Here is a 21,469-nt window from a genome sequence, read left to right as displayed (position 1 = left end):
TGAACTGAGGAAAGGCCAACTTGAAAACACTTTGTTATCTTCTTATAGCCTTCTCCTGCTTTGTGGGCCTCCACCATTTTCATTTTCAGAGTGCAGTAGGCAGCCGCTTAGAAGAATCCATGGCTGCTGTTTTTGTGGCACAAGGTTAGAGGAGGCTGGGTTTCTATAAAGTCGGGATATCTGCATCACCTGGCCTTTCCTAACGATGATTGTGAACGAGATATAACCCTAACAGACTAAGTAAGGTCTGAAACCTTGGTCAACGTTATCTGAGCGCACAAATCTCCAAGGGTACCAAAACTTTTGCATCCGCCCATTTACCTTTTTGTAATTTTTAAAATGTAGAAGATGACATTTTTAGCCTAAAATACAAAGGAAATTAATTGTTTGCAACTATAGGCCGTGCTTAACAGTGATTATGGCCGGGGGTGCCCAAATTTGACATGCCACTGTATACATATGATAGTCTGCGCATTGCTATCATTAGTAGCTGGCGCTGCTCTGCATGTGCCCCCGCCAGATGGTGACCTTGTACTTCCATGGACATGCAGAATCCCCTCTTCTCCTGCAGTGTAATGTGTTCTCAGCGTCTCCTTCTGTCTCTGTTTTATTTTTTTCCTTCCTCGGTTCTCTTGTCACAATTCTCTTGCAGATTTCACGCCCTCGTATATTCCCTGCGCAGTTTTCCGTGAGTCATTCGCCCGCTGCTCCCGCCCTCCCTGTCCTGTCTCCCTTTCTCTACACACTTGTCCATAGATCTGATGTCTTCCATCTATTCTTCCTTCCGCCTCCTCTGACTCCCAGAACCGTTCCGAATTCCTTCCCCCCCCCCCTCCAATCTATACATTTGGGACCGATGCCCTGCACCTCGCTGCATACCCCCGAAATATCCTACGTGAGTGCGGCAGTGGAGGGTGGGGGTGACGATCCGCGTCAGGCGACGCTGCGGACCACCTGCTACCTGGAGAGCGTCACATCTGCTGACACTATGCAAATTCTTTATTTGCATCGTTAACATCTGCTTCCCAAACCGCGAGGACGGCTCACGGCACCGCCACGTCTTGGAAAAGTACTGTGGCCATAGGGCTCGCAAATAAAGGTAACCGGGCGAGCGCTGCAGTGTTAACCCCAAATGTGCTGCCTGCACAACCGAACAATAATCACAGTATTTATCAAATGGATATTCCAGATCGTTCTGGAGCTACGGTCACTATTTTCTGGGGCACTGAGTGCACAGCACCCCCTTCTTGTTCACCATCTTGGCTCTGTTCTCCTGGCACCGGCTAGTGCGGCTGAATGCAGGACCTATCATTGTATCCTGCTGGTTCACTGCGAGCAGACTGGAGATGCATGCACCATTTTATAGTGTACTGAGTGCACAGCACCCCCTTCTTGTTCAGCATCTCGACTTTTTGCTTTCTGAAATGTTTTCTTATGACAGCAGCTGTTAATATTATAGTGTATCAATTGCTTCAAGCCCTAATCTCTTACTACATCCTCCATAGCTCCCGACCGTCCCGGATTCAGCGGAATTGTCCGGATTTGGGAGATCGGGCAATGTCCCATCTTTCACTCACACTGTCTGTGTTGTACCCTGCAGAGAAGCCTTCACTCACATCTTCTCTGCATATGTCCATGGCTCCTCTATTGGAGGGCTGGACCGGCATCTGTTGTGAATTCTGTGGCCAAGCTCCCTCCTGTGGTCGAGAGTGGTACTTCGGCTGGTTCTATCTATGAGCTTCCTTTGGTGGATGAGAGTGGTACTGCGGCTTCTGAGTTTCCTTCCTCAGGTGATGAGGTTAGGTCGTTAGGTGCTGCTCTATTTAACTCGCACCAGGAGGATATTCGCTTTCTGGTGTTGCATAATCTGCATGATGTGGTCGTGTTGGGGTTGCCATGGCTACAAGTCCATAACCCAGTATTAGATTGGAAATCAATGTCTGTGTCCAGCTGGGGTTGTCAGGGGGTACATGGTGATGTTCCATTTCTGTCTATCTCATCATCCACCCCTTCTGAGGTCCCAGAGTTCTTGTCTGATTACCGGGATGTATTCGATGAGCCCAAGTCCAATGCCCTACCTCCGCATAGGGATTGTGATTGTGCTATCGATTTGATTCCTGGTAGTAAGTTTCCTAAGGGTCGACTGTTTAATTTATCTGTACCTGAGCACGCCGCTATGCGGAGTTACGTGAAGGAGTCTTTGGAGAAGGGTCATATTCGCCCGTCATCGTCGCCATTGGGAGCGGGGTTCTTTTTTGTGGCCAAGAAGGATGGTTCGCTGAGACTTGTATTGATTACCGCCTTCTAAATAAAATTACGGTCAAATTTCAGTACCCCTTGCCGCTGCTGTCTGATTTGTTTGCTCGGATTAAGGGGGCTAGTTGGTTCACCAAGATAGATCTTCGTGGTGCGTATAATCTTGTGCGTATTAAACGGGGCGATGAATGGAAAACAGCATTTAATACGCCCGAAGGCCATTTTGAGTACCTGGTTATGCCATTCGGACTTTCTAATGCTCCATCAGTATTTCAGTCCTTTATGCATGACATCTTCCGAGAGTACCTGGATAAATTCCTGATTGTATACTTGGATGATATTTTGGTCTTCTCGGATGATTGGGAGTCTCATGTGAAGCAGGTCAGAATGGTGTTCCAGGTCCTGCGTGCTAATTCTTTGTTTGTGAAGGGGTCAAAGTGTCTCTTTGGTGTTCAGAAGATTTCATTTTTGGGGTTCATTTTTTCTCCTTCTACTATCGAGATGGACCCTGTTAAAGTTCAGGCCATTTATGATTGGACTCAGCCAACATCTCTGAAGAGTCTGCAGAAGTTCCTGGGCTTTGCTAATTTTTATCGTCGCTTCATCGCTAATTTTTCTAGCATTGCGAAACCGTTGACTGATTTGACCAAGAAGGGTGCTGATGTGGTCAATTGGTCTTCTGCTGCTGTGGAAGCTTTTCAGGAGTTGAAGCGTCGTTTTTCTTCTGCCCCTGTGTTGTGCCAACCAGATGTTTCGCTTCCGTTCCAGGTCGAGGTTGATGCTTCCGAAATTGGAGCAGGGGCTGTTTTGTCGCAGAGAAGTTCTGATTGCTCGGTGATGAAACCATGCGCCTTCTTTTCCAGGAAATTTTCGCCTGCTGAGCGAAATTATGATGTTGGCAATCGAGAGTTGCTGGCCATGAAGTGGGCATTCGAGGAGTGGCGTCATTGGCTTGAAGGAGCTAAGCATCGCGTGGTGGTCTTGACTGATCACAAAAACTTGACTTATCTCGAGTCTGCCAAACGGTTGAATCCTAGACAGGCTCGTTGGTCGCTGTTTTTCTCCCGTTTTGACTTTGTGGTTTCGTACCTTCCGGGCTCTAAAAATGTGAAGGCGGATGCCCTGTCTAGGAGTTTTGTGCCCGATTCTCCAGGTTTGTCTGAGCCAACGGGTATTCTCAAAGAGGGGGTAATTTTGTCTGCCATCTCCCCTGATTTGCGGCGGGTGCTGCAAAAATTTCAGGCTAATAGACCTGACCGTTGCCCAGCGGAGAAACTGTTTGTCCCTGATAGGTGGACGAATAAAGTTATCTCTGAGGTTCATTGTTCGGTGTTGGCTGGTCATCCTGGAATCTTTTGTACTAGAGATTTGGTGGCTAGATCCTTTTGGTGGCCGTCTCTGTCACGGGATGTGCGTTCTTTTGTGCAGTCCTGTGGGATTTGTGCTCGGGCTAAGCCCTGCTGTTCTCGTGCCAGTGGGTTGCTTTTGCCCTTGCCGGTCCCGAAGAGGCCTTGGACACATATCTCTATGGATTTTATTTCGGATCTCCCCGTCTCTCAAAGAATGTCGGTCATTTGGGTGGTTTGTGATCGCTTCTCTAAGATGGTCCATTTGGTGCCCTTGTCTAAATTGCCTTCCTCCTCTGATTTGGTGCCATTGTTTTTTCAGCATGTGGTTCGTTTACATGGCATTCCAGAGAACATCGTTTCTGACAGAGGTTCCCAGTTTGTTTTGAGGTTTTGGCGAGCCTTTTGTGCTAGGATGGGCATTGATTTGTCTTTTTCCTCGGCTTTCCATCCTCAGACAAATGGCCAAACTGAACGAACCAATCAGACCTTGGAAACATATCTGAGATGTTTTGTTTCTGCTGATCAGGATGATTGGGTGTCCTTTTTGCCGTTGGCTGAGTTCGCCCTTAATAATCGGGCCAGCTCGGCTACTTTGGTTTCGCCGTTTTTCTGCAATTCTGGTTTCCATCCTCGTTTCTCTTCAGGGCAGTTTGAGTCTTCAGAATGTCCTGGTGTGGATACTGTGGTGGATAGGTTGCAGCAGATTTGGACTCATGTAGTGGACAATTTGACATTGTCCCAGGAGAAGGCTCAACGTTTCGCTAACCGCAGGCGCTGTGTGGGTCCCCGACTTCGTGTTGGGGATTTGGCATGGTTGTCGTCTCGTTATATTCCTATGAAAGTTTCCTCTCCTAAGTTTAAGCCTCGTTTCATTGGTCCGTATAGGATTTCTGAGGTTCTTAATCCTGTGTCTTTTCGTTTGACCCTTCCAGCTTCTTTTTCCATCCATAATGTATTCCATAGGTCATTGTTGTGGAGATACGTGGCACCTGTGGTTCCATCCGTTGATCCTCCTGCCCCGGTTTTGGTTGAGGGGGAGTTGGAGTATATAGTGGAGAAGATTTTGGATTCTCGCATTTCAAGACGGAAACTCCAGTACCTGGTTAAGTGGAAGGGTTATGGTCAGGAAGATAATTCCTGGGTCTTTGCCTCTGATGTTCATGCTGCCGATCTGGTTCGTGCCTTTCATTTGGCTCATCCTGGTCGGCGTGGGGGCTCTGGTGAGGGTTTGGTGACCCCTCCTCAAGGGGGGGGTACTGTTGTGAATTCTGTGGCCAAGCTCCCTCCTGTGGTCGAGAGTGGTACTTCGGCTGGTTCTGTCTATGAGCTTCCGTTGGTGGAGGGAAGTGGTACTGCGGCTTCTGAGTTTCCTTCCTCAGGTGATGAGGTTAGGTCGTTAGGTGCTGCTCTATTTAACTCCACCTGGTGCTTTGATCCTGGCCTCCAGTCAATGTTCTAGTATTGGTCTTGCTTCCTCCTGGATCGTTCCTATGGCCTGTCTATCCTGCATAAGCAAAGTTTTGCTTGTGTTATTTTTGCTATTTTTTCTGTCCAGCTTGCTATATTGGTTTTTCTTGCTTGCTGGAAGCTCTGAGACGCAGAGGGAGCACCTCTGTACCGTTAGTCGGTGCGGAGGGTCTTTTTGCCCCTCTGCGTGGTTGTTTGTAGGTTTTTGTGTTGACCGCAAAGCTATCTTTCCTATCCTTGGTCTATTCAGTAAGTCGGGGCTCACTTTGCTAAATCTATTTCATCTCTGTGTTTGTATTTCATCTTACTCACAGTCATTATATGTGGGGGGCTGCCTTTTCCTTTGGGGAATTTCTCTGAGGCAAGGTAGGCTTATTTTTCAATCTTCAGGGCTAGTTAGTTTCTCAGGCTGTGCCGAGTTGCATAGGGAGCGTTAGGCGCAATCCACGGCTAACTCTAGTGTGGTGTGTTAGGATTAGGGATTGCGGTCAGCAGAGTTCCCACGTCTCAGAGCTCGTCCTTTGTTTTTGTTAATTGTCAGGTCACTTTGTGTGCTCTGAACTTCAATGTCCATTGTGGTTCTGAATTACTTGTTCATAACAGGCATCTCTCTGCTAGGTTTAGGCTTCATGTCTGCTTTCTTGAAGTCTGTTCTCCCCGGGAGCCGAACTCTCGACCTGCAACATTGCAGGCAGCAGCAAAACCACTGTATGCATTGTAACGTGTAGGAGAATGGTTTATAGCTGAAAGTGCAATGTACGCTCCATCAATACAGTCTATTGGGGCGCATAGAGACACATGTCTACATACCTGTGCATTTCTATGTGACATGGAGCCTAAATGCTGTGTTTTTCTGCATGTTTTCAGCAGGTGTCTGCACAACACAATACCAATCTGTGTGCACTATTGCATGGTGTTTTATGTATTTTCCCCCTTATTTGATGCATTTTTGTTGCAGATGTGAAACAGCGGTTTCAATGTTTTGATTCTGCACTTAATAACGCAACTGCATTTTTTACATGCATTTTTTAGGCTCCACATCGAAGCCTATAGTGAAGGTAAAAAAGCCCCAAAACCGCTAAGTCCATCAGCACCTTTAGACGTAATGAGGGCGCAGTTTTCCACTTTGCTTAAATAGTTAGACCATGTTCACACATGGCATTCGTCAGGAAATTATTTTGGGTAGTTCTGGATTTTTTCTCGTGGTCTCCACCGAGATTCTAAATGCAGCTCTGAGTCTTACTGGAGACAAATGACCGTACTGTACAATATCTGCAATATCTTCCTTCTCACAGTGTCTTTCTGCTGAATCAATAGCTGCGTTCAGATACCATCTCTCAAAGGAAACATATTATATGAAAATCTACAGTCCAAAAACCTACTTACAAAGCAATTTGTGTAATTCTGAAACCACCACTAGAGGGAGATAAGTAGCTCACTGCATACTAAGTACATTGTGTAAGTTGTATGCATGGAGCTCCCCCTGGTGGTGGCTGCAGGAAGTTACAATTTTATCTCTTCGCAGAGGATTTAGCGCTTTGCATCTGTACAATATCTTTACAACCTACAGTTGAAACCAGAAGTTCACATGCACTATATAAAAAGACACATACACTTCTGATAGGTTTTTTGACAACATCTGAGTTTATTAGAGACACACCCGTGAATGTATTTTAATGCACACCTGAAACACACTGCTTCTTTGTGTAGCATCATGGGAAAGTCTTAAGAAATCACCCAAGATATCAGGAAGAGAATTGTGAACTTGCACAAGTCTGGCTCATCCTTGGGTACAATTTAAAGATACCCGAAGGTACCTCGTTCATCTGTACAAACAATTATACGTAAGTACAAACAAGATGGGAATGTCCAGCCATCATACCGCTCAGGAAGGAGATGGGTTCTGTGTCCCAGAGATGATCATGCTTTTGTCCAATATGTGCAGATCAACCCAAGGACAAAAGCAAAAGACCTTGTGAAAATGATGGCGGAAGCTGATTGTGTCAATATCCACACTGAAATGAGTACTATATTAGCATGGGCTGAAAGGCCACTCTGCCAAGAAGAAGCCATTACTCCAAAAGAAACATAAAGAAGCCAGATTAATGTTCGCAAATGCACACAGGTACAAAAGCCTTAATTTTGGGAGACATGTCTGTGGTCTGAGGAAACTAAAATTGAACTTTTTGAACATAATGACCATCGTTACGTTTGGAGGAAAAAGGGAGAAGCTTGGAAGCCTAAGAACACCATCCCCACTGTGAAACACGGTGGTGGCAGCATCATGTTGTGGGATTGTTTTGCCGTAGGAGGGACTGGTGCACTTCACTGTTGTGAGTTCTGTTTTTGGGCTCCCTCTGGTGGTTACTGATGGTACTGGGTGATTTGTGTTCTGCTGTCTCTGGTGTCCACCTGTTCTATTAGGATTTGGGAGTTTCCTATTTAACCGGGCTTTCTTGTCATTTCCCCGCCGGCTATCAAGGTTATCAGAGTGTTTTGTTACCTCAGCTTCTGGCTTCAGTAATCTTCAGGACAAGCTAAGTTTTTGATTTTCTTGTTCCACGTTTTGCTTTATTTTTGTCTTGTCCAGCTTGCATATTATTGTTTCTTTGCTGCTGGTTGCTCTAGCGGGCTGTAATTGCTCCTCATGTTCCATGAGTTGGAACATGAGTTCAAGTAATTACAGGATGGTTTTTTTGAAGGAAGGGTTTTTTGCTGACCGCGCAGTTTACTTTTGTATCCTCTGCTATCTAGTTTTAGTGGGCCTCATTTTGCTGAATCTGATTTCATACTGTCTATGTGCCTTCCTCTCATTTCACCGTCATTATATGTGGGGGGCTGCTATTTCTGTGGGGTATTTCTCTGGAGGCAAGAGAGGTCTGTGTTTCTTCTAATAGGGGAAGTTAGATCTTCGGCTGGTGCGAGACGTCTAGGATCAACGTAGGCACGTTCCTCGGCTATTGTTATTTGTGTGTTCAGGTTTAGGGTCGCGGTCAGCTCAGGTTCCATCACCCTAGAGCTCGTTGGTGCTTGTCCTTTTGCGATTCCCTGCCATTGGAATCATGACAGTATAGCCGGCCACAAAATGTTTGGGCTGAAGTAGGAGGAAAAGTAGTCTGAGGAAGTTTTTTTTTTTTTTTTCTCCTCTGAGGTTGCTGCCTAGCCCTAATTGCAGCCAGGCTGATTTCTTTTTTTTTTTTTCCTACTCTTAATCCTTGAATGGCTCTGACCTTAGCTGTTTATCATGGACGTCCAGAGTTTAGCTTCCAGCTTGAATAATCTTGCTGCTAAGGTTCAAAATATACAAGATTTTGTTGTACATGCTCCTATGTCTGAACCTAGAATTCCTATTCCAGAGTTCTTTGCTGGAGATAGATCTAGTTTTCTGAATTTTAGGAACAATTGCAAGCTGTTCCTTTCTTTGAAATCTCGCTCTTCTGGAGACCCTGCTCAGCAGGTTAAGATTATTATATCTTTCCTGCGGGGTGACCCTCAGAATTGGGCATTTGCATTGGCACCAGGGGATCCTGCGTTGCTTAATGTGGATGCGTTTTTTCTGGCATTGGGTTTGCTCTATGAGGAACCTAACCAAGAGATTCAGGCTGAAAATGCTTTATTAGCTCTCTCTCAGGGGCAAGATGAAGCAGAAATATATTGTCCAAAATTTCGGAAATGGTCAGTGCTTACTCAGTGGAATGAGTGCGCCCTGGCTGCAAAGTTCAGAGATGGCCTTTCTGAGGCCATTAAAGATGTTATGGTGGGGTTCCCTGCGCCTACGGGTCTGAATGAGTCTATGACTATGGCTATTCAGATTGATCGGCGTTTACGGGAGCGCAAACCTGTGCACCATTTGGCGGTGTCTTCTGAACAGGCACTTGAGACAATGCAATGTGATAGAGTTCAGTCTAGAAGTGAACGGCAAAACTATAGGCAGAAAAATGGGTTGTGCTTTTATTGTGGTGATTCAGCTCATGTTATATCAGCATGCTCTAAACGCACAAAAAAGGTTGATAAGTCTGTTGCCATTAGTACGTTACAGTCTAAGTTCATTCTGTCTGTGACTCTGATTTGCTCATTATCATCCATTTCCGTCGATGCCTGTGTAGATTCAGGCGCTGCCCTGAGTCTTATGGATTGGTCATTTGCCAAGCGATGTGGGTTTAGTCTTGAGCCTCTGGAAGTCCCTATTCCTTTGAAGGGAATTGACTCTACACCCTTGGCTATGAATAAACCTCAGTACTGGACACAAGTGACCATGCGTATGACTCCCGTTCATCAGGAAGTGATTCGCTTCCTGGTGTTGTATAATTTACATGATGTTCTAGTACTTGGTCTGCCATGGTTACAAACTCATAATCCAGTCCTTGACTGGACAACAATGTCTGTGTTAAGCTGGGGATGTCAGGGGGTTCATGATGATGCACCTCCGATTTCTATCGCTTCATCTACTCCTTCTGAGGTTCCTGTATTTTTGTCGGATTATCGGGATGTTTTTGAGGAGCCTAAGCTCAGTTCGCTTCCTCCTCACAGGGATTGCGATTGTGCTATAGATTTAATTCCTGGTAGTAAATTTCCTAAAGGTCGTTTGTTCAATCTGTCAGTGCCAGAGCATACTGCTATGCGGGATTATGTTAAGGAGTCCTTGGAAAAGGGACATATCCGTCCATCTTCGTCCCCTTTGGGAGCAGGTTTTTTTTTTCGTGGCCAAGAAAGATGGGTCCTTGAGACCTTGTATAGATTATCGTCTTTTGAATAAGATTACCGTAAAATATCAGTATCCTTTGCCTTTGTTGACTGATTTGTTTGCTCGCATTAAGGGGGCTAAATGGTTCACTAAGATTGATCTCCGGGGTGCGTATAATCTTATACGAATAAAGCAAGGTGATGAGTGGAAAACCGCATTTAATACGCCTGAGGGCCATTTTGAGTATTTGGTAATGCCTTTCGGACTTTCTAATGCTCCTTCAGTCTTCCAGTCCTTTATGCACGATATTTTCCGTGAATATCTGGATAAATTTATGATTGTGTATTTGGATGATATTTTCGTTTTTTCTGATGGCTGGGAGTCTCATGTTCAGCAGGTCAGGAAGGTGTTTCAGGTCCTGCGGGCTAATTCCTTGTTTGTAAAGGGCTCAAAGTGTCTCTTTGGAGTCCAGAAGATTTCTTTCTTGGGGTATATTTTTTCCCCTTCTACTATTGAGATGGATCCCGTCAAGGTTCGGGCTATTTGTGACTGGACGCAGCCTGCATCTCTTAAGAGTTTGCAGAAGTTCTTGGGCTTTGCTAATTTCTATTGTCGTTTTATAACTAATTTTTCTAGTGTTGTTAAGCCTTTGACGGATTTGACTAAGAAGGGTGCTGATGTTGCTGATTGGTCTACTGCGGCTGTGGAGGCCTTTCAGGAACTTAAGCGCCGGTTTTCTTCTGCTCCTGTGTTGCGTCAGCCTGATGTTTCGCTTCCTTTCCAAGTTGAGGTTGATGCTTCCGAGATTGGAGCGGGGGCGGTTTTGTCGCAGAGAAGCTCCGATTGCTCGGTGATGAAGCCATGTGCGTTCTTTTCTAGAAAATTTTCGCCCGCTGAGCGGAATTATGATGTGGGTAATCGGGAACTTTTGGCCATGAAGTGGGCATTTGAGGAGTGGCGTCATTGGCTGGAGGGTGCTAGACATCGTGTGGTGGTCTTGACTGATCACAAAAATCTGATTTACCTTGAGTCTGCCAGGCGTCTGAATCCTAGACAGGCTCGTTGGTCACTGTTTTTCTCTCGTTTCAATTTTGTGGTTTCATACCTGCCAGGTTCAAAGAATGTGAAGGCGGATGCTCTTTCTAGGAGTTTTGTGCCTGACTCCCCTGGAAATTCTGAGCCCACTGGTATCCTTAGGGATGGGGTGATTTTGTCGGCCGTATTCCCAGACTTGCGACGTGCTTTGCAGGAGTTTCAGGCGGGTAAACCTGATCGTTGTCCGCCTGAGAGACTGTTTGTTCCGGATAGCTGGACCAGTAGAGTCATTTCTGAGGTCCATTCTTCTGCGTTGGCAGGTCATCCTGGAATATTTGGTACTAGAGACTTGGTGGCCAGGTCTTTTTGGTGGCCTTCCTTGTCTAGGGATGTGCGTTCTTTTGTGCAGTCTTGTGAGGTTTGTGCTCAGGCTAAGCCTTGCTGTTCTCGAGCCAGTGGATTGTTGTCACCTTTGCCTATCCCGAAGAGGCCTTGGACGCACATTTCCATGGACTTTATTTCGGATCTCCCTGTCTCTCAAAAAATGTCCGTCATCTGGGTTGTGTGTGACCGCTTTTCTAAAATGGTTCATCTTGTACCCTTGCCTAAGTTGCCTTCCTCCTCTGAGTTGGTCCCTCTGTTTTTCCAGAACGTGGTTCGTTTGCATGGGATTCCGGAGAACATCGTTTCTGACAGGGGATCCCAGTTTGTGTCTAGATTTTGGCGGACGTTCTGTGCTAAGATGGGCATTGATTTGTCCTTTTCGTCTGCATTCCACCCTCAGACGAATGGCCAGACGGAGCGAACTAATCAGACCTTGGAAACGTATTTGAGGTGTTTTGTTTCTGCTGATCAGGATGACTGGGTTACCTTTTTGCCGCTGGCCGAGTTTGCCTTTAATAATCGGGCTAGTTCTGCTACCTTGGTTTCTCCTTTCTTTTGTAATTCGGGGTTTCATCCTCGTTTTTCCTCTGGTCAGGTGGAGCCTTCTGATTGTCCTGGAGTGGACATGGTGGTGGATAGGTTGCATCAGATTTGGAGTCATGTGGTGGACAATTTGAAGTTGTCCCAGGAGAAGGCTCAGCAGTTTGCTAATCGCCGTCGCCGTGTGGGTCCTCGACTTCGTGTTGGGGACTTGGTGTGGTTGTCTTCTCGTTTTGTTCCTATGAAGGTCTCTTCTCCTAAGTTCAAGCCTCGGTTCATCGGTCCTTATAGGATCTTGGAAATTCTTAACCCTGTGTCGTTTCGTTTGGATCTCCCGGCATCGTTTGCTATTCATAATGTGTTCCATCGGTCGTTGTTGCGGAGGTATGAGGTACCTGTTGTTCCTTCGCCTGAGCCTCCTGCTCCGGTGCTGGTGGAGGGAGAATTGGAGTATGTTGTGGAGAAGATCTTGGATTCTCGTGTTTCCAGACGGAAACTCCAATATTTGGTCAAGTGGAGGGGTTATGGTCAGGAGGATAATTCTTGGGTGGTTGCCTCTGATGTTCATGCTGATGATTTGGTCCGCGCTTTTCATGGGGCTCATCCTCGTCTATGTGACATGGAGCCTAAATGCTGTGTTTTTCTGCATGTTTTCAGCAGGTGTCTGCACAACACAATACCAATCTGTGTGCACTATTGCATGGTGTTTTATGTATTTTCCCCCTTATTTGATGCATTTTTGTTGCAGATGTGAAACAGCGGTTTCAATGTTTTGATTCTGCACTTAATAACGCAACTGCATTTTTTACATGCATTTTTTAGGCTCCACATCGAAGCCTATAGTGAAGGTAAAAAAGCCCCAAAACCGCTAAGTCCATCAGCACCTTTAGACGTAATGAGGGCGCAGTTTTCCACTTTGCTTAAATAGTTAGACCATGTTCACACATGGCATTCGTCAGGAAATTATTTTGGGTAGTTCTGGATTTTTTCTCGTGGTCTCCACCGAGATTCTAAATGCAGCTCTGAGTCTTACTGGAGACAAATGACCGTACTGTACAATATCTGCAATATCTTCCTTCTCACAGTGTCTTTCTGCTGAATCAATAGCTGCGTTCAGATACCATCTCTCAAAGGAAACATATTATATGAAAATCTACAGTCCAAAAACCTACTTACAAAGCAATTTGTGTAATTCTGAAACCACCACTAGAGGGAGATAAGTAGCTCACTGCATACTAAGTACATTGTGTAAGTTGTATGCATGGAGCTCCCCCTGGTGGTGGCTGCAGGAAGTTACAATTTTATCTCTTCGCAGAGGATTTAGCGCTTTGCATCTGTACAATATCTTTACAACCTACAGTTGAAACCAGAAGTTCACATGCACTATATAAAAAGACACATACACTTCTGATAGGTTTTTTGACAACATCTGAGTTTATTAGAGACACACCCGTGAATGTATTTTAATGCACACCTGAAACACACTGCTTCTTTGTGTAGCATCATGGGAAAGTCTTAAGAAATCACCCAAGATATCAGGAAGAGAATTGTGAACTTGCACAAGTCTGGCTCATCCTTGGGTACAATTTAAAGATACCCGAAGGTACCTCGTTCATCTGTACAAACAATTATACGTAAGTACAAACAAGATGGGAATGTCCAGCCATCATACCGCTCAGGAAGGAGATGGGTTCTGTGTCCCAGAGATGATCATGCTTTTGTCCAATATGTGCAGATCAACCCAAGGACAAAAGCAAAAGACCTTGTGAAAATGATGGCGGAAGCTGATTGTGTCAATATCCACACTGAAATGAGTACTATATTAGCATGGGCTGAAAGGCCACTCTGCCAGGAAGAAGCTATTACTCCAAAAGAAACATAAAGAAGCCAGATTAATGTTCGCAAATGCACACAGGTACAAAAGCCTTAATTTTGGGAGACATGTCTGTGGTCTGAGGAAACTAAAATTGAACTTTTTGAACATAATGACCATCGTTACGTTTGGAGGAAAAAGGGAGAAGCTTGGAAGCCTAAGAACACCATCCCCACTGTGAAACACGGTGGTGGCAGCATCATGTTGTGGGATTGTTTTGCCGTAGGAGGGACTGGTGCACTTCACTGTTGTGAGTTCTGTTTTTGGGCTCCCTCTGGTGGTTACTGATGGTACTGGGTGATTTGTGTTCTGCTGTCTCTGGTGTCCACCTGTTCTATTAGGATTTGGGAGTTTCCTATTTAATCGGGCTTTCTTGTCATTTCCCCGCCGGCTATCAAGGTTATCAGAGTGTTTTGTTACCTCAGCTTCTGGCTTCAGTAATCTTCAGGACAAGCTAAGTTTTTGATTTTCTTGTTCCACGTTTTGCTTTATTTTTGTCTTGTCCAGCTTGCATATTATTGTTTCTTTGCTGCTGGTTGCTCTAGCGGGCTGTAATTGCTCCTCATGTTCCATGAGTTGGAACATGAGTTCAAGTAATTACAGGATGGTTTTTTTGAAGGAAGGGTTTTTTGCTGACCGCGCAGTTTACTTTTGTATCCTCTGCTATCTAGTTTTAGTGGGCCTCATTTTGCTGAATCTGATTTCATACTGTCTATGTGCCTTCCTCTCATTTCACCGTCATTATATGTGGGGGGCTGCTATTTCTGTGGGGTATTTCTCTGGAGGCAAGAGAGGTCTGTGTTTCTTCTAATAGGGGAAGTTAGATCTTCGGCTGGTGCGAGACGTCTAGGATCAACGTAGGCACGTTCCTCGGCTATTGTTATTTGTGTGTTCAGGTTTAGGGTCGCGGTCAGCTCAGGTTCCATCACCCTAGAGCTCGTTGGTGCTTGTCCTTTTGCGATTCCCTGCCATTGGAATCATGACAGTATAGCCGGCCACAAAATGTTTGGGCTGAAGTAGGAGGAAAAGTAGTCTGAGGAAGTTTTTTTTTTTTTTTTCTCCTCTGAGGTTGCTGCCTAGCCCTAATTGCAGCCAGGCTGATTTCTTTTTTTTTTTTTCCTACTCTTAATCCTTGAATGGCTCTGACCTTAGCTGTTTATCATGGACGTCCAGAGTTTAGCTTCCAGCTTGAATAATCTTGCTGCTAAGGTTCAAAATATACAAGATTTTGTTGTACATGCTCCTATGTCTGAACCTAGAATTCCTATTCCAGAGTTCTTTGCTGGAGATAGATCTAGTTTTCTGAATTTTAGGAACAATTGCAAGCTGTTCCTTTCTTTGAAATCTCGCTCTTCTGGAGACCCTGCTCAGCAGGTTAAGATTATTATATCTTTCCTGCGGGGTGACCCTCAGAATTGGGCATTTGCATTGGCACCAGGGGATCCTGCGTTGCTTAATGTGGATGCGTTTTTTCTGGCATTGGGTTTGCTCTATGAGGAACCTAACCAAGAGATTCAGGCTGAAAATGCTTTATTAGCTCTCTCTCAGGGGCAAGATGAAGCAGAAATATATTGTCCAAAATTTCGGAAATGGTCAGTGCTTACTCAGTGGAATGAGTGCGCCCTGGCTGCAAAGTTCAGAGATGGCCTTTCTGAGGCCATTAAAGATGTTATGGTGGGGTTCCCTGCGCCTACGGGTCTGAATGAGTCTATGACTATGGCTATTCAGATTGATCGGCGTTTACGGGAGCGCAAACCTGTGCACCATTTGGCGGTGTCTTCTGAACAGGCACTTGAGACAATGCAATGTGATAGAGTTCAGTCTAGAAGTGAACGGCAAAACTATAGGCAGAAAAATGGGTTGTGCTTTTATTGTGGTGATTCAGCTCATGTTATATCAGCATGCTCTAAACGCACAAAAAAGGTTGATAAGTCTGTTGCCATTAGTACGTTACAGTCTAAGTTCATTCTGTCTGTGACTCTGATTTGCTCATTATCATCCATTTCCGTCGATGCCTGTGTAGATTCAGGCGCTGCCCTGAGTCTTATGGATTGGTCATTTGCCAAGCGATGTGGGTTTAGTCTTGAGCCTCTGGAAGTCCCTATTCCTTTGAAGGGAATTGACTCTACACCCTTGGCTATGAATAAACCTCAGTACTGGACACAAGTGACCATGCGTATGACTCCCGTTCATCAGGAAGTGATTCGCTTCCTGGTGTTGTATAATTTACATGATGTTCTAGTACTTGGTCTGCCATGGTTACAAACTCATAATCCAGTCCTTGACTGGACAACAATGTCTGTGTTAAGCTGGGGATGTCAGGGGGTTCATGATGATGCACCTCCGATTTCTATCGCTTCATCTACTCCTTCTGAGGTTCCTGTATTTTTGTCGGATTATCGGGATGTTTTTGAGGAGCCTAAGCTCAGTTCGCTTCCTCCTCACAGGGATTGCGATTGTGCTATAGATTTAATTCCTGGTAGTAAATTTCCTAAAGGTCGTTTGTTCAATCTGTCAGTGCCAGAGCATACTGCTATGCGGGATTATGTTAAGGAGTCCTTGGAAAAGGGACATATCCGTCCATCTTCGTCCCCTTTGGGAGCAGGTTTTTTTTTTCGTGGCCAAGAAAGATGGGTCCTTGAGACCTTGTATAGATTATCGTCTTTTGAATAAGATTACCGTAAAATATCAGTATCCTTTGCCTTTGTTGACTGATTTGTTTGCTCGCATTAAGGGGGCTAAATGGTTCACTAAGATTGATCTCCGGGGTGCGTATAATCTTATACGAATAAAGCAAGGTGATGAGTGGAAAACCGCATTTAATACGCCTGAGGGCCATTTTGAGTATTTGGTAATGCCTTTCGGACTTTCTAATGCTCCTTCAGTCTTCCAGTCCTTTATGCACGATATTTTCCGTGAATATCTGGATAAATTTATGATTGTGTATTTGGATGATATTTTCGTTTTTTCTGATGGCTGGGAGTCTCATGTTCAGCAGGTCAGGAAGGTGTTTCAGGTCCTGCGGGCTAATTCCTTGTTTGTAAAGGGCTCAAAGTGTCTCTTTGGAGTCCAGAAGATTTCTTTCTTGGGGTATATTTTTTCCCCTTCTACTATTGAGATGGATCCCGTCAAGGTTCGGGCTATTTGTGACTGGACGCAGCCTGCATCTCTTAAGAGTTTGCAGAAGTTCTTGGGCTTTGCTAATTTCTATTGTCGTTTTATAACTAATTTTTCTAGTGTTGTTAAGCCTTTGACGGATTTGACTAAGAAGGGTGCTGATGTTGCTGATTGGTCTACTGCGGCTGTGGAGGCCTTTCAGGAACTTAAGCGCCGGTTTTCTTCTGCTCCTGTGTTGCGTCAGCCTGATGTTTCGCTTCCTTTCCAAGTTGAGGTTGATGCTTCCGAGATTGGAGCGGGGGCGGTTTTGTCGCAGAGAAGCTCCGATTGCTCGGTGATGAAGCCATGTGCGTTCTTTTCTAGAAAATTTTCGCCCGCTGAGCGGAATTATGATGTGGGTAATCGGGAACTTTTGGCCATGAAGTGGGCATTTGAGGAGTGGCGTCATTGGCTGGAGGGTGCTAGACATCGTGTGGTGGTCTTGACTGATCACAAAAATCTGATTTACCTTGAGTCTGCCAGGCGTCTGAATCCTAGACAGGCTCGTTGGTCACTGTTTTTCTCTCGTTTCAATTTTGTGGTTTCATACCTGCCAGGTTCAAAGAATGTGAAGGCGGATGCTCTTTCTAGGAGTTTTGTGCCTGACTCCCCTGGAAATTCTGAGCCCACTGGTATCCTTAGGGATGGGGTGATTTTGTCGGCCGTATTCCCAGACTTGCGACGTGCTTTGCAGGAGTTTCAGGCGGGTAAACCTGATCGTTGTCCGCCTGAGAGACTGTTTGTTCCGGATAGCTGGACCAGTAGAGTCATTTCTGAGGTCCATTCTTCTGCGTTGGCAGGTCATCCTGGAATATTTGGTACTAGAGACTTGGTGGCCAGGTCTTTTTGGTGGCCTTCCTTGTCTAGGGATGTGCGTTCTTTTGTGCAGTCTTGTGAGGTTTGTGCTCAGGCTAAGCCTTGCTGTTCTCGAGCCAGTGGATTGTTGTCACCTTTGCCTATCCCGAAGAGGCCTTGGACGCACATTTCCATGGACTTTATTTCGGATCTCCCTGTCTCTCAAAAAATGTCCGTCATCTGGGTTGTGTGTGACCGCTTTTCTAAAATGGTTCATCTTGTACCCTTGCCTAAGTTGCCTTCCTCCTCTGAGTTGGTCCCTCTGTTTTTCCAGAACGTGGTTCGTTTGCATGGGATTCCGGAGAACATCGTTTCTGACAGGGGATCCCAGTTTGTGTCTAGATTTTGGCGGACGTTCTGTGCTAAGATGGGCATTGATTTGTCCTTTTCGTCTGCATTCCACCCTCAGACGAATGGCCAGACGGAGCGAACTAATCAGACCTTGGAAACTTATTTGAGGTGTTTTGTTTCTGCTGATCAGGATGACTGGGTTACCTTTTTGCCGCTGGCCGAGTTTGCCTTTAATAATCGGGCTAGTTCTGCTACCTTGGTTTCTCCTTTCTTTTGTAATTCGGGGTTTCATCCTCGTTTTTCCTCTGGTCAGGTGGAGCCTTCTGATTGTCCTGGAGTGGACATGGTGGTGGATAGGTTGCATCAGATTTGGAGTCATGTGGTGGACAATTTGAAGTTGTCCCAGGAGAAGGCTCAGCAGTTTGCTCATCGCCGTCGCCGTGTGGGTCCTCGACTTCGTGTTGGGGACTTGGTGTGGTTGTCTTCTCGTTTTGTTCCTATGAAGGTCTCTTCTCCTAAGTTCAAGCCTCGGTTCATCGGTCCTTATAGGATCTTGGAAATTCTTAACCCTGTGTCGTTTCGTTTGGATCTCCCGGCATCGTTTGCTATTCATAATGTGTTCCATCGGTCGTTGTTGCGGAGGTATGAGGTACCTGTTGTTCCTTCGCCTGAGCCTCCTGCTCCGGTGCTGGTGGAGGGAGAATTGGAGTATGTTGTGGAGAAGATCTTGGATTCTCGTGTTTCCAGACGGAAACTCCAATATTTGGTCAAGTGGAGGGGTTATGGTCAGGAGGATAATTCTTGGGTGGTTGCCTCTGATGTTCATGCTGATGATTTGGTCCGCGCTTTTCATGGGGCTCATCCTCGTCTATGTGACATGGAGCCTAAATGCTGTGTTTTTCTGCATGTTTTCAGCAGGTGTCTGCACAACACAATACCAATCTGTGTGCACTATTGCATGGTGTTTTATGTATTTTCCCCCTTATTTGATGCATTTTTGTTGCAGATGTGAAACAGCGGTTTCAATGTTTTGATTCTGCACTTAATAACGCAACTGCATTTTTTACATGCATTTTTTAGGCTCCACATCGAAGCCTATAGTGAAGGTAAAAAAGCCCCAAAACCGCTAAGTCCATCAGCACCTTTAGACGTAATGAGGGCGCAGTTTTCCACTTTGCTTAAATAGTTAGACCATGTTCACACATGGCATTCGTCAGGAAATTATTTTGGGTAGTTCTGGATTTTTTCTCGTGGTCTCCACCGAGATTCTAAATGCAGCTCTGAGTCTTACTGGAGACAAATGACCGTACTGTACAATATCTGCAATATCTTCCTTCTCACAGTGTCTTTCTGCTGAATCAATAGCTGCGTTCAGATACCATCTCTCAAAGGAAACATATTATATGAAAATCTACAGTCCAAAAACCTACTTACAAAGCAATTTGTGTAATTCTGAAACCACCACTAGAGGGAGATAAGTAGCTCACTGCATACTAAGTACATTGTGTAAGTTGTATGCATGGAGCTCCCCCTGGTGGTGGCTGCAGGAAGTTACAATTTTATCTCTTCGCAGAGGATTTAGCGCTTTGCATCTGTACAATATCTTTACAACCTACAGTTGAAACCAGAAGTTCACATGCACTATATAAAAAGACACATACACTTCTGATAGGTTTTTTGACAACATCTGAGTTTATTAGAGACACACCCGTGAATGTATTTTAATGCACACCTGAAACACACTGCTTCTTTGTGTAGCATCATGGGAAAGTCTTAAGAAATCACCCAAGATATCAGGAAGAGAATTGTGAACTTGCACAAGTCTGGCTCATCCTTGGGTACAATTTAAAGATACCCGAAGGTACCTCGTTCATCTGTACAAACAATTATACGTAAGTACAAACAAGATGGGAATGTCCAGCCATCATACCGCTCAGGAAGGAGATGGGTTCTGTGTCCCAGAGATGATCATGCTTTTGTCCAATATGTGCAGATCAACCCAAGGACAAAAGCAAAAGACCTTGTGAAAATGATGGCGGAAGCTGATTGTGTCAATATCCACACTGAAATGAGTACTATATTAGCATGGGCTGAAAGGCCACTCTGCCAGGAAGAAGCTATTACTCCAAAAGAAACATAAAGAAGCCAGATTAATGTTCGCAAATGCACACAGGTACAAAAGCCTTAATTTTGGGAGACATGTCTGTGGTCTGAGGAAACTAAAATTGAACTTTTTGAACATAATGACCATCGTTACGTTTGGAGGAAAAAGGGAGAAGCTTGGAAGCCTAAGAACACCATCCCCACTGTGAAACACGGTGGTGGCAGCATCATGTTGTGGGATTGTTTTGCCGTAGGAGGGACTGGTGCACTTCACTGTTGTGAGTTCTGTTTTTGGGCTCCCTCTGGTGGTTACTGATGGTACTGGGTGATTTGTGTTCTGCTGTCTCTGGTGTCCACCTGTTCTATTAGGATTTGGGAGTTTCCTATTTAACCGGGCTTTCTTGTCATTTCCCCGCCGGCTATCAAGGTTATCAGAGTGTTTTGTTACCTCAGCTTCTGGCTTCAGTAATCTTCAGGACAAGCTAAGTTTTTGATTTTCTTGTTCCACGTTTTGCTTTATTTTTGTCTTGTCCAGCTTGCATATTATTGTTTCTTTGCTGCTGGTTGCTCTAGCGGGCTGTAATTGCTCCTCATGTTCCATGAGTTGGAACATGAGTTCAAGTAATTACAGGATGGTTTTTTTGAAGGAAGGGTTTTTTGCTGACCGCGCAGTTTACTTTTGTATCCTCTGCTATCTAGTTTTAGTGGGCCTCATTTTGCTGAATCTGATTTCATACTGTCTATGTGCCTTCCTCTCATTTCACCGTCATTATATGTGGGGGGCTGCTATTTTTGTGGGGTATTTCTCTGGAGGCAAGAGAGGTCTGTGTTTCTTCTAATAGGGGAAGTTAGATCTTCGGCTGGTGCTAGATGTCTAGGATCAACGTAGGCACGTTCCCCGGCTATTGTTATTTATGTGTTCAGGTTTAGGGTCGCGGTCAGCTCAGGTTCCATCACCCTAGAGCTCGTTGGTGCTTGTCCTTTTGCGATTCCCTGCCATTGGAATCATGACACTTCACAAAATAGATGGCATCATGAGAAAAGAAGATTATGTGGCAATACTGAAGCAATATCTCAAGACATTAGGCAGGAAGTTAAAGCTTGGGCAGAAATGGGCCTTCCAAATGGACAATGGCCCGAAGCATACTGCCAAAATGGTAACAAAATGGGATAAGGATAACAAAGTCAATGTGTTAGAGCCGCCATCACAAAGCCCTGATCTCAGTCCTATTGGAAATTTATGGGCGAAGCTGAAAAGGCTGGTGAGATCAAGGTGACCTACAAATCTGGATAAATTACACTAGTGTTGTCAGGAGGAATGGGACCAGATTATGACCAACTATTGTGAGAAGCTTGTGGAAGGAGATCCCAAACGTCTTACTGAAGTCATTCAGTGAAAGGGCAATGGTAACAAATAATAATGAAATGGATGGAAACTTTTGACTTTGCAGTAAAGGCAATCTGACTGGACATACG

The 21,469-nt window shown here is 45.1% G+C and overlaps 1 protein-coding gene across 1 annotated transcript in view; it reads left to right on the top strand.

Moving 5' to 3' along the window:
* The first annotated feature begins 1,006 nt into the window (after positions 1–1,006).
* The window catches only part of NAT16 (N-acetyltransferase 16 (putative)), a 67,743-nt gene continuing 47,280 nt past the window's right edge, over positions 1,007–21,469 (top strand). The window contains exon 1 of the mRNA XM_069767348.1: positions 1,007–1,099. The gene's annotated coding sequence lies outside the window, so the exon portion shown is untranslated. The remainder of the gene's footprint in view (positions 1,100–21,469) is intronic.

Source organism: Ranitomeya imitator, chromosome 4, assembly GCF_032444005.1.
Source record: "Ranitomeya imitator isolate aRanImi1 chromosome 4, aRanImi1.pri, whole genome shotgun sequence".
NCBI classification, from domain to species: domain Eukaryota; kingdom Metazoa; phylum Chordata; class Amphibia; order Anura; family Dendrobatidae; genus Ranitomeya; species Ranitomeya imitator.
This window is presented reverse-complemented; position numbering and strand designations above follow the sequence as displayed.